Raw genomic sequence first — 12,255 nt, 5'->3', positions numbered from 1 at the left:
AAAGCTACAGTTCACATTTCACTTCAGTCTGGTAAGAAATCAAATAACAGGAGGAATTTCAGAAGTCAGGTAATGCTTATTCCATATTTCTGGCAAGCAAAATATTCTATAGAAGGTGCTTGCTTCCTTTGGCAAGAGAAACCCTATTTCCAGCCTAGGAAACTTCATATTGTATGAATATTTAATTTCCCTTCACCTTAACAAGAGAAAATATACATTAGGACATTTTAAAGGCTTTTCTCAGTTTCCAGCTGTATGATCTATACATCCACAAAAAGATCTATGGCATCTGCTAAGACTGTCTGCTTTCAGAAAGGACACAGGTGTAGCTATGGCCACCAGCTTGTCACGTATCAAGTTATTAAGTGATAACGGTATTTGATTATATACCTTAACTCAAACAACAAAATTAATGACAGCTGTGTCTCTCTAAATATTCCCTCTTTGGCTTTGAGTCTATTCTCAGCACATGGATGATTTGGAGAAAAATATAATGAAATTATTTAGTAACTGTAAAGTGCATGTACATTCCCTGCTAAAGTTTGTGTCCCCTAGACTATACCAATTCACAAAGGGTGGTTATTACCTGGATGTGAATTTCTCTTTCTCTGAGAAAATGAAAAAAAAAAACCAACAAACAAACAGAAAATTCTTTGGAGAGATGAAAAGCAATTAAAGAAATTAAAGAAGTTTTAGCTTTGTTTTAAAACTAGGATAACGTTTTTGAGTGTTCCAAAGTCCTGATAGCCAGGGGACAAGAAATGGCAAGTAAGCACACATGAGTATGTGGCATAGAGCAGACAGTTTTTATATGCTGATCATACCAATGATATCCCTGTCACATTTGATCATGCTCTAGGTAAAATCTCAAAGATGTGAATGAGAAAATGCTGAAAAAACCACGACAATTGGTAAACTGCAGGAATCTGAGACAGCTAGAATCCATCTAATAGGGATATCTAACAGAAAGATTAAAATACTGATTTCTGATATTAAAGAGCCATGACTTAAATGCAAGCACAATGCACTTCAGAATGAATGTGCTGACTCAGTGTGGTTGGCTTTATTAGCTAATAGAGGCTATAGACAGCAGATCAGCCTCTTCCTGGTGAATGTATGAGAACTGACCCGCATTTCATTCTTGTTCTGCAACTGGTTAGGAGCATTTATACCTGTTTAAAGACTAATAGGGTGGGGTTTTTTGTAGTTTAAAGGCTCTATATAAGGTCCAGATGGTGTTCTGTGAAGTGGAAAATAATGCATGATTGAGAAGCCAGTGACACTATAGGACACTAAACTGAGAGAAGCTGTTGTTCAGCCTGGAGGAGACTGAGGGGAGACCACATTGCAGTCTACAACATCCTCACAAGGGGAAGCGGAGAGGCAGGTACCGATCTCTTCACTTTCATGACCGGTGACAGGACTCAAGGAAACAGCATGAAGCTGAGTTAAGGGAGGTTTAGGGTAGATATCAGGAAAAGGTTCTTCATCCAAAGGGTGGTTGGGTGCTGGGACAGTTTCCCCAGGTCAAGTGGTCACAGCACCAAGCCCAATAGAGTTCAAGAAATGTTTACACAACACTCTCAGGCCCATAGTGTGATTCTTGGGGTGTCCTGTGTAAGGCCAGAAGTTAGCCTTGATAATCCTGAGGGGTCCCTTCCAACTCAGCATATTCTATGATTCTGTGATGTAGATATATATGAAATTTGGGTAGATAAACTTTCATTTGGAATCCCCTAATATGTAATCCTGTCTGAAAAACTGGCTATTCAACTTTAATGTTCTTTGAACATATTTTAAATAGGCACAATATAAATGATATTCCCTTCAACTGGTACTTCTCCTGGGATTTGCATGCCTTACAGCATTTTTAATAACTTACAGACATTATATGAATGTAATGGAAAACTGTCTATTGTTCTTCCACTGGCCAAGGAACATTTTACCTTTATAAGAGTACCAGGGTATTTTGTGACTCTTTCTCTCTCTCTCAAAAAAAAAACAAAACAAAAAACACCAAAAAACCACAAAAAACCACCAACAACAACCAAAAAAACACAACAACAACAACAACCAAACAAACAAAAACAAACAAAACCCCAACAACAACAACAACACCCGACAAAGCCAAAAACAACAACAAAAAAAACACAAACCAAAATAAAAAAACAGCTCCAGAAGGCTGAGAGTAGAAAGAAAAATATAAAAAAACCCCAAATGGCACTGGTTTAATCTTAGGCAACTTTTCAGACCTTACTATTACCAATAACTATTCCAAAGTTGGCAAGGGATTGCTCTGTGTGATTTCAGCACACTCAGGAGAAAACAGAGTCAGTTTGGGAACACTGGGGAGAGTGAGTACAAGGGTCTCAGGGGTAAAATTGGGAGGTTATTCTCTGAGCATGACTGATAGCTTGAAGAGTAACATCAAGCTTTTATTTAACTGTATTTAACTTTATTTTTTGTTCTCATCCCTTTTTCTGCCTTTTTGATAATTAGCTGAACATTGCCATAATGGAAGTGTCCTGGAAGTAATGCTGTGCTGACTCATGCCTTCTCAATCTATATTGTGTCCTAAATTTTGAAAGGATTTTTGTTCACTCAAGAATTAAATAAAAATGCATAATCATTTCAAAGGGGTTTTTTTGTTTGTTTCTGATATATTGGGTAGATAATTTTAGAGACTTCCTGTAATCTTTTAGAAGTTCATTGTTATAATGTAACAGAAATACAGCTAAATACTTTAAAATAGAATTGAAAAAAACTGTGTAGGAAAAAGAGTGGTATATGAACAGCACAAGAGACATAAGAGAAACTAGAAGAAAAATGTTTTAGAGTCTTGTAAATTCATTTCACTACAGCTTTGTGAAAAATGTATATTTTTGTGAAATTCTGTGTTTCACAACTGAGACAGAAAAAGAAAGCCTATATATTTGACAATTAACTTTATCAGCTGTATATGTTTGCATTTGTAACTGAAGAGGATGTCTCCTTTTGGAAGTGTTCAACTACAATAATTGCTAGAAAGTTCATGTTCAACTATACCAATAATTTTACATTTCCCATGTAATGTTTCTTTCTTTTTGCATTAGATTTTCTGGAGTCCTTCTCTCCCATTCCCTCAGATTAATTTATTTCTGTTATTTTTTTTAATGAGAGTTTAACAGAAAAAAAGAAAGCAGTTTAGATCTAATCTCTGAGAAAGTGGGTTCATTCAATAAGAAGTTGTCTTCTTTTAGCTTGTGTTTTTGTACTTATGCCAGAAAGGAAAAGGATGTGGTGTTAAGGTTTGAAGATTATGGCTTTCATTTTGTCTGCTTCGTGTGACGCTTTGTAGCATTCTTGAAAAATCACATACAAAATAAAATTACTTTAGCACTTATTTTGGGTACTGGTTTTATGCCTTAAGAGTGCCCAGCAGACACTTTTCCAGCACAAATGGATTTTTCACCAGTCTTAAGCTTTAATGCTTCTGGAAGATGCTCTCCAGGTAAGACTTCAGGCCCTGTTTCTGTAATTTGATCCACTGGAGTGAAATCATACTAAGGCCTATTCACTTTAAATAACTTTCAGGTGCCTAATATTTTCGGTCAGATCTTCAAAGTTATTGTTCTACTGCTGTTGTACGTGTTCAAGGTGCTTCCTCTAAAGTACTTGGACCACAACTAAACCAGCCCAAGGATTTCACAAATTTATCTTTTTTCCTATTACATTTAATCATGTTGATAACCTGCAATTGTACTTACCATACACTTTCTTGCATGAAAAAGACCTACAAAGAGGTTGGTTTTGCTCTCAGTTGCTCTAACAACTGCATCATTGAGAATGCTCTCCAAAGACCTAAGAGACTAAAGAGTTTCTGCTTCAGAGGTAGGATTCTAGTTTGAGTCTTGTGCAGGTGAGTGTTCTAGTTGGGTCTATTGCAGTACTTACACTCTCTAACTTACAACTCCCGACTTTCTGTTGTGACCATAGGGATTAACCTGTGTAAGTGCTTAAAAACTGAAGGGAGTTCACAACTGAAAACCTCAGGAGGGAAAAGAGTCAGTGAGTGTCCAGCCAGGAGATGGGTGTTCCCTGCCTGGGAGTGCTGATAGATATCCTTACTCACATTTCCTACCTTGTGTCATTTCCCACTTTGTGTCATTTCCCTGCCTTTAGTGGATGCTATTCTCACAAGTCTCTTTTTTCAGGAGCTTCAAGACAGCAGGAGCCCATGTGCCTGTCACAGAGTTACAGATTCCACCGAGCAGCAAGGTAATTAGGTTCAACATTGCTACAATTTGCTTTGAAGTCCATTACGTGGACATAGCCTTGTTAGTTTATCTCTGAAGACTGGAGAATGGAATACAGGGATAATTATCGGAAATGGTAGAAAAGACAATCCCATGAAATAACATCAGGAAAATTAGGAGGTCTCAAAATAAAAGAATTGACCTTGTAATCTATAAATAATGACAAACAGTGGGATAAAGGTTGTGCTTTTATTTTAAAAAATACAACAAAGGATTAGACAATACTCACAGACAAATAGAAGCATAACATCCGCAGGAGCCCCAGCTGTCAAAGGTCACTCTGGAGCTATATTTTACAAGTCACAGGCTTCAAGTCTCCTTTGGTAATATTTCACCAAATAAATCTGAACTTCCAAGATTTCTCACTAACTGTAGCGGCTATTCATCATTCTAAATCTCTGCCGGCACTTTCAGAGCTTTTCTGTCACAGTCACTGGAGTGGCAGGAAATTCCTGTATGGAGCTTGTCTTTTTACCCAGCAGTTCCAATTACTTCGGTCCTTGACTGCCGCTTTGACAGCATCAGTTCTGAGCCATCCAGCAGTGTGATAAAAATTAGGAAACAACAAAAACAACACGCGTCTTTTGAATAGGGTATTTCTTAAAAAGTGTTTGAATATGTGTCAGTTAATTACCATGCTCTGTGGTCATAAACCAGAGTGGATTTCACCATTTGTATTTCTTTCATCTGTAGTCAAGCGTTTCTTCTTCAAGACCTGTCACAATAACTGATACAGTTTCCCTGTGACTTCCTTGTGAAGCAGTTGGGTTTTTTAACTGTTATTGGAAATATCCTATACTTTACAATGAGAATAAATGGATTTTTAAAAATAAACAAGTATGGTCAGAAATTCCTTGATGTTTTTATTCATCAACACTACTACATTTTAAGTGTGAACAACTTCAAGTATGTGCATAAAACTATTTTTAAAGTATTCAAAATCTGAAATAGAAAATAATCTAATTTCAAGAGAAAATACTGTTGCTGTTTCACCACTATGTGCCATTAATTAATAGTCTGTGTTTTGAGTGTAACCATAGCCTTAATATTCTTTGGGAACAATTTTCGCAATAATAAAATTTATTAATGTATTTGTGTCCACTGGGCTTGTAAAGACCAATTTTTAACAGAGTCTGAATAAAACAATGACAGTCCTGCTGAATTCTGTGAAACCTTAAGACTTCGCTTCCCTTTGTTAAAAATCAAAATATGTCAGAAATCTACTGACTCAGAATAAAATTGCAAGTTACAATTTCACCCTTGGGCTTAATCAAACATGTGGTGTAATATCAAATTTATTGTGTACTTTTGCTTTGAGCTTTACTGACATTTCAATGCCATCAGCAGTAGAAATTTTGAAAAATGTGACTGTCTTTTTCTGCATTTGGATATGGTGCCACAGTTCACCTCAGCTTTAACAAGTTTCATAATACTGTCCATTTTTAAGCTCATAGAGGCCATTTTAGAGATCATATTTGTGTATCTAAAGAAGCTCATATCTCACTAAGGTTATTATCATGAAAAACTACAATACTACTTTTCACATGCTACTGCAGAGTTGATTTTACAGTCCACAGTACTTGATTATCATGTTTATGAATGCAAAGATTATGTGACAGAATGTGATATATATCTAAATAATATACTGGATACTTTTTTTCCTTTCAGATATATAATTGCTGCATTTTAGACCCCAAAGTACAGGGTTTTTTGTCTTAATCAAACAAAGAAATAAACCTGTACAAAATGTATACATTCAGTATCACGTTGCAATATACTTTGTTTTTCAAGCAGATTAACAGCTTTCAAGTGGCTAGGGCACGTACATTATGCCCATGCCTGTGTGTAATATATTTATATTGTTTTAATATATGAACATAAAAATAAAGCAGAGGTTTGAAATCTTTTTTTTTTTTTTTTCTGTATTATTTATATTGTGCAAAGCACTGTTCTTCTATATCTGGAATTAAAGTTGAGTTTACTGCTACTAATGTCTTAATTTATTCAGGCATCTCAATTTTTTGAAAAGGTCTTAACAGTGAATGACATCTTTTTTTGCATTGATACATAAATAAAATAGTAATTCTTACTCTGCAATGCCTTTTCTTCAAGAACCTCACATGCACTGGAAGTTAATTTTTGCACACACTGCTGAACTAGGTATTATTACTGTATTTTAAAAACACAAGAGGTGAGCCACTGTTAGATTCACAGATCTAGGTGCCTAACTGCATATCTGTGCTCTCATGCTGTGGCAATTGCAGCTCTCCTGTGTATGGCAAACCTTGCTTGTCCCCACTGCCACTGGTACAAGACACATAGGGGTAGCAACTCTTTATGATGCTTGTGTCTCTAAAGACTCTTTGTCATGAAGCCATTCCCTCATCTGCCATCTAACCAGGGTGGTGTTTGCACTTTTTTTAATAGAAACTTCTACCAGCTAAGTACCTGTTTTCACATAGGTCCAGATGTGCTTGACTCTATACTATGACCCGGAGGACATCCATCTGCTGCAATATCACAACTGAAAAATGTGTTCAGGCACAATGTTAATGTAGAACTGATATAAAATTTGCTTAAGCATGCACAGGATCTTATACCATAATAGAAAATACGCAGGTCTCCTGAAAGCCAGAGCTAAAACTTCAGAGCTGTGGGGTTTTTTTGTATTTTGCTCCTGATGCTCTTTAGGAAATCAAATTCTTTATTTTCTTTCTGTAACTATGAAGTCCATATGAAATGCTACTTATTCAGTGTCTTGTGAATATCAGTGATTACCTCCTAACATAAGTGCAATTGAAAAGATTATTACACTCTGATTAAGGCTTGTTATTATTGTTTGTTTCTAAGCTCCTGTTTTTCTGTAGATCCTCAGCTGCTGCCTACAGAGAATGCTAGATAGAACATGAAACAGAAATGAGCTTTAAGTGACATTCACACTTCCTAATCTGAGCTATTTGCAATTACTTTATAATCTTACAAGAGAAGCATTAACAGCTTGAGACTACAAATGGTGCAGGTAACAACCACAAGAATGTCATGGAGAGCCCACTGTTGCAGGTCTGGTTGGGATCCTTCAAACTGTAAACCAAATGTTAAACATTCTCCACAACTGACTAAATTCTGAACTGCTTTTTATCAGTCCTCCTAAATATGGAATGACTCACTGTAGCAGTGAGCATTGAACACTATCACATCAAACAAACTCCTGTGTCCAAATTCTTTCTTATCTATTAGGCAAGTAAAATTTACCACTCTATCATGTACTACCATACTGTAGCATCTCTTAGTTTTCTCAACCTTTCTGTGTAAAAGTCAGCAGCCATCTCTATCCCATTTAACATCAGTTTTGCCAGTGTAATCCTGATTTCCTCTTTCTAGTCAGTGTTTCCTGTTATATGTGGGTTAATACTTTGGGCTTTTCCACACAGGTTAATATGTGGGAGTCATTTGTCATCCCATCTGGGGGGGCACAGGCTCCATACAGACTCTTTTAGGTTGAAGGATAATCTTGACATCTGGATGGCAGGTTGGCTGTGCTTATGAAAAGCCCAATACAACGGCTGTGGCCCCAACATGCTGTCCTTTATTTCCTTTTAATAGTCATATTTTTTGCTCCATATCCAACACGCCACCTCAGCAAGCAGCTCTATACAGGGATTCTGCCTGTCACTGCTCTTCACCACCACAATGACCTGACTGCCTGAGTATATTGTGGCAAGACAATATAGATCAGAGAAAGGTGTCAAAAGTGAAGTTCTGGGAAAGAGGTGAATGTGTTGCCATGTGAAGCAATACCCCAGTGGTTGCTGTGAGGGCAATAATCATCTGTTCATCTCTAGTCCAGAGAATTGCAAACTGGTGCTGACAATAGTGCTCAGCTCAGCAACATGCATGGGACATTGTCCCACTGCCACTGGCTGGAGCTGATGTGAAGGTCAGTTGCACTGATTCATATTAGTTTTTGGCTACTGTAATTTTCTATTTTTGGAATGATAAAGAATAATTTTAAGTTCCAATATGCTATCCTAGTAGCATCATATCATGATCTCCCACCATCTTCTTCCTATGAGTATGCCCTTTACTAGGTATATCAAAAGTTCATTTAATTTCCTCCATATTAAAATAAAAGGTGTTAACATAAATGTTATTGCAGGGAGAATGATAGCAGGCTTTAATTTTTTAATCTTGATTTGCAATCAATATAGGAAGCTTAGAATGACAGAGTGGTCATAATGTACCTAATTTCAAAATCACTGCCAGAAAAACAAAGCCAAAAAACACACTAATTTTGGAAAAAAAGGGACTTACAGCAGAATGAAGAATCTTCTAAGAAAGAAGAAACTGGAAAGGATACCCTTAATATGAATTCAAGACAAACTTGTAAAAGATGTAAAAAGAGATTTTTTTGAAACACACAATGAATAAGAATCTTGCAAGAAATAAATAAGTTTGTAGAGATGTTAGATTATCAAGGTAGGAGAAAAAAAGATAGGGGGAAGATAAAACTGAAACTAAAAGAATTTTCTTGTTCTGTGTTAACTGTGGAGAAACTTGGTCCCATGTCCGAAGCCCTTGAAAAACAACGAATCTGATTCAACAAAAGAGTTTACAGAACAAAGTTACAAAATTAAGATTAAAAGATAACTTAGCATGTAGGAAATCAAGAATTTTAGAGTAATTTTGGTATGAAGATGCCAGATTATTTACTACACTGCACAACCTATTGTTTTAACCACTTTGCAAACCAAGGGATGAAATTTACATATATGTTGCTGTCTTAAAAAATAAATAAATTCCAAGGAGGATCAATGAACCTACCTGTTCTTGTTTGAACTGGGCAATTACAAACAGAATAGAAGGAAAGTATTAGTAGACATGTGAATAAATATGATATGTTTGAGGAGAAGCAGTGTTGCTTTTGTAAAGCAAAGTCACATCTAAAATCTTGCACACAGTTCACTGGAGGAGTCAGCAATCACACAGACAAGAACAATCCAGCTGCGAAAGTTGTCTTGCAATTCCAAAAGTCTTTTTACAATGTTCCTTGTCCTTTCTAGAATGTTCCTGTAAAACAGACTATGCTGTCATTGGGTAACAGGGAAGGTCTTTGAATGGATGAATAATTGCTGAAAATTTGGAGACAAAATGTTTATACAGTCCATATAACACCACAAAATTGTGTGGTAGACCTGTGTTCTTAAACATATTGGAAAATTGTAATGTTGGGGCCTAAAGGACTGGCCCTGAGCCAAAGCTGACCTATAAGATGAACTCTTCAACTTAGTATTGCATTTAGCCATATATCTGCTTATTTACCAAGATGTTATATAATCCTTAGTAATGCTTTAAGAATACACATTTATGTTTGTTAGAACAGTATATTATTAATAATTAGTAATGCTTGAATGTGTTATATGCCTTTCCTTTCCAGTCAAAACCGTAGGCCTCACGTAGTCGCAGATGGTTCATTCAGAGACTAGTCAAGGCCATGGGGCACTGGATAGCAGCTGTCCAAACTGACTCCCTGATTTTGCCTTGGGCCCTGACCAGGCCCAAGGGAAAAACCAGGGGCAGAATAATGCCAGATTGTTTTGTCACACCCATTAAGTGCTGATTTGTTTAACACTATTATATAAGCTGATTTGTTTAACACTATTATATAAGCTGGACCCTCTCACAGCAAAGATGAAGGCTTCACCTGAGACTGGACACACTGTGTAGGGTTTCCCAGTTACCGGAAAGAGGCTGACCCAACCAGCACGGGTTTAGGAGGGGCAGGTCCTGTCTGACCAACCTGATCTTTTGTGATCAGGTGACCCGCCTGGTGGATGAGGGGAAGGCTGTGGATGTGTCTATCTGGACTTCAGCAAAGCCTTTGACACCGTCTCCCACAGCATACTCCTGGAAAAGCTGGCAACCCATGGCTTGGACAGGGGCACTCTGTGCTGGGTTAGGAACTGGCTGCATGGCGGGGCCCAGAGAGTGCTGGTGAACGGGGCTGCATCCAGCTGGTGGCCGGTCACCAGTGGTGTCCCCCAGGGATCAGTGTTGGGCCCAGTTCTATTTAATATCTTCATTGTTTATCTGGATGAGAGGAGTGAGTGTACCATTAGCAAATTTGCAGATGACACCAAGTTGGGTGAGAGTGTTGATCTTCCCAGCTGAAGTGTGATCTGGATGATGATAAATACTTAGGGTAATTGGTAATGCATCTCTCAATCATTATAAGACTTTTTTTGTAGTAATGATTAGATGCATTGCTCAGTGTATCCTTTCATACACCACTGTTTCTTTTGTAAGTCTTTACTATTTTACACTATAGTAAACTTATATACTTATTCTTTAAAGTTGGTGTCTGTATTCCTTAAATCCATTCTTGTTACCAGGCAGGGCAGAGGGTAGGGGGGCACAAAACAGATTGGCAAAACAATGGCAAAACAAAAATGAAATGGAACAGTGGGTGGAAAGTGAGATAATAATGTTTTCTAATATCACAAACTTATTCAGGACAAGAAGGATGAGGACCAGCTGAAAAAAGTTGTAGAACACAATACTTGGTAATAAAAAAACAGTGAAATGAAATATAAATAAATGTTAAGTGATGTTCTTGGGGAAAAATAACTTCAGCTTTAACTATATATAAATCCTAACTTAACATACACAACCTCTCACTCAGGAATGAAATCTTCAAGTTATAAATAGTGGATAACTTCAGAGAAACAGTTCTATGAAAACGTCAGCTCAAAACAGAAAATAACATTACACCTCTCTGTAACTCCACAGTGTGCCCTCATCTTGAAACTGTATATATTTCTAGTTCACTTTTCTCTACTCCCTCCCCAATCAGAAAGATACAGAGAAGACAACCAGGATGATCAAAAGCATGAAACAGTTTCAATAGAATTTTAAATTAAACATCTTAAGACTCTTCAGGCTAGAAAAAAAAAGACAAATGAAGAGGAATGTAACAGTAGTTTATAAAATTGTCAAGGTTATGAAGGAGTTGAAGGATTGTGTACTGCCTCTTCTAGTGAGAAAAAGCTATCAGATTAAATTTGAATATGGTAAGTTCGAAACAACAAAAAAAAATCCTCTTCATGTAATTAAGTTATTACAGGACATTTGAGGTATTAAAAGTTGATAGATGCTTGAAAAAGAATTGGAAGAAAACTCAAAAAAGCTACTGAATAAGAAGAATTACCTAGTTTGGCTAGTTCTGAACTGCAAATATGAGTGGCCTGGAGGAGTAGACTCGGGAAGTATAACTTAATAACTTTCTCCGCAGCTCTGCAGAGAGACATGGTTGATGAAACACTCAGCATGAGCTGGCAGTGTGTACTCACAGCCCAGAAAGCCAATCCGAAAGGAGCGTGGCCAGCAAGTCAAAGAAGGTGATTCTCCTGGTCTACTATTCCAGACCCCACCTGGAAAACTGCATACAGTTCTGGAGTCCACAACATAAGAAGAACATAGAATTGTTGGAGCAAATCCAGAGGAACTTGAAGTTGATGACAGGACTGGAGCACCACTTCTCTGAAGACAGGCTGAGAAAGTTGTGGTTGTTAATCCTGGAGAAGAGAAGGTTGTGCGGAGACCTCATAGCTCATAGCAGCTTCCAGTATCTGAAGGGGGCCTATAGGGACGACAAAGAAGGACTCTTCATCAGGAACTGTAGTGACACGACAAGGAATAATGGGTACAAACTGAAAGAAGGGAAATTTAGGATAGATACCAGTAACAAGTGTTTTTACTGTGAGGGTGGTTAGACACTGGAACAGGTTGCCCAGGGAGGTTGTGGATGCCCTAACCCTGTGTTCAAGGCCAGGTTGGATAAGGCCTTGAGCAACCTGGTCTAGTGAGAAGTGTCACTTCAGGTGTTGATCTTTAGGTTCCACACCAACCCCTTATCGTTCTATTATTCTATGAAATATAATTGTTCTTGCATAGGCACCTTCTC

The sequence above is a fragment of the Myiozetetes cayanensis genome, unplaced genomic scaffold, assembly GCF_022539395.1.
Source record: "Myiozetetes cayanensis isolate MyiCay16 unplaced genomic scaffold, myiCay2020 scf3, whole genome shotgun sequence".
Lineage (NCBI taxonomy): Eukaryota > Metazoa > Chordata > Aves > Passeriformes > Tyrannidae > Myiozetetes > Myiozetetes cayanensis.
The sequence above is the reverse complement of the archived record's forward strand: the minus strand, read 5'-3'. Positions refer to the sequence as shown.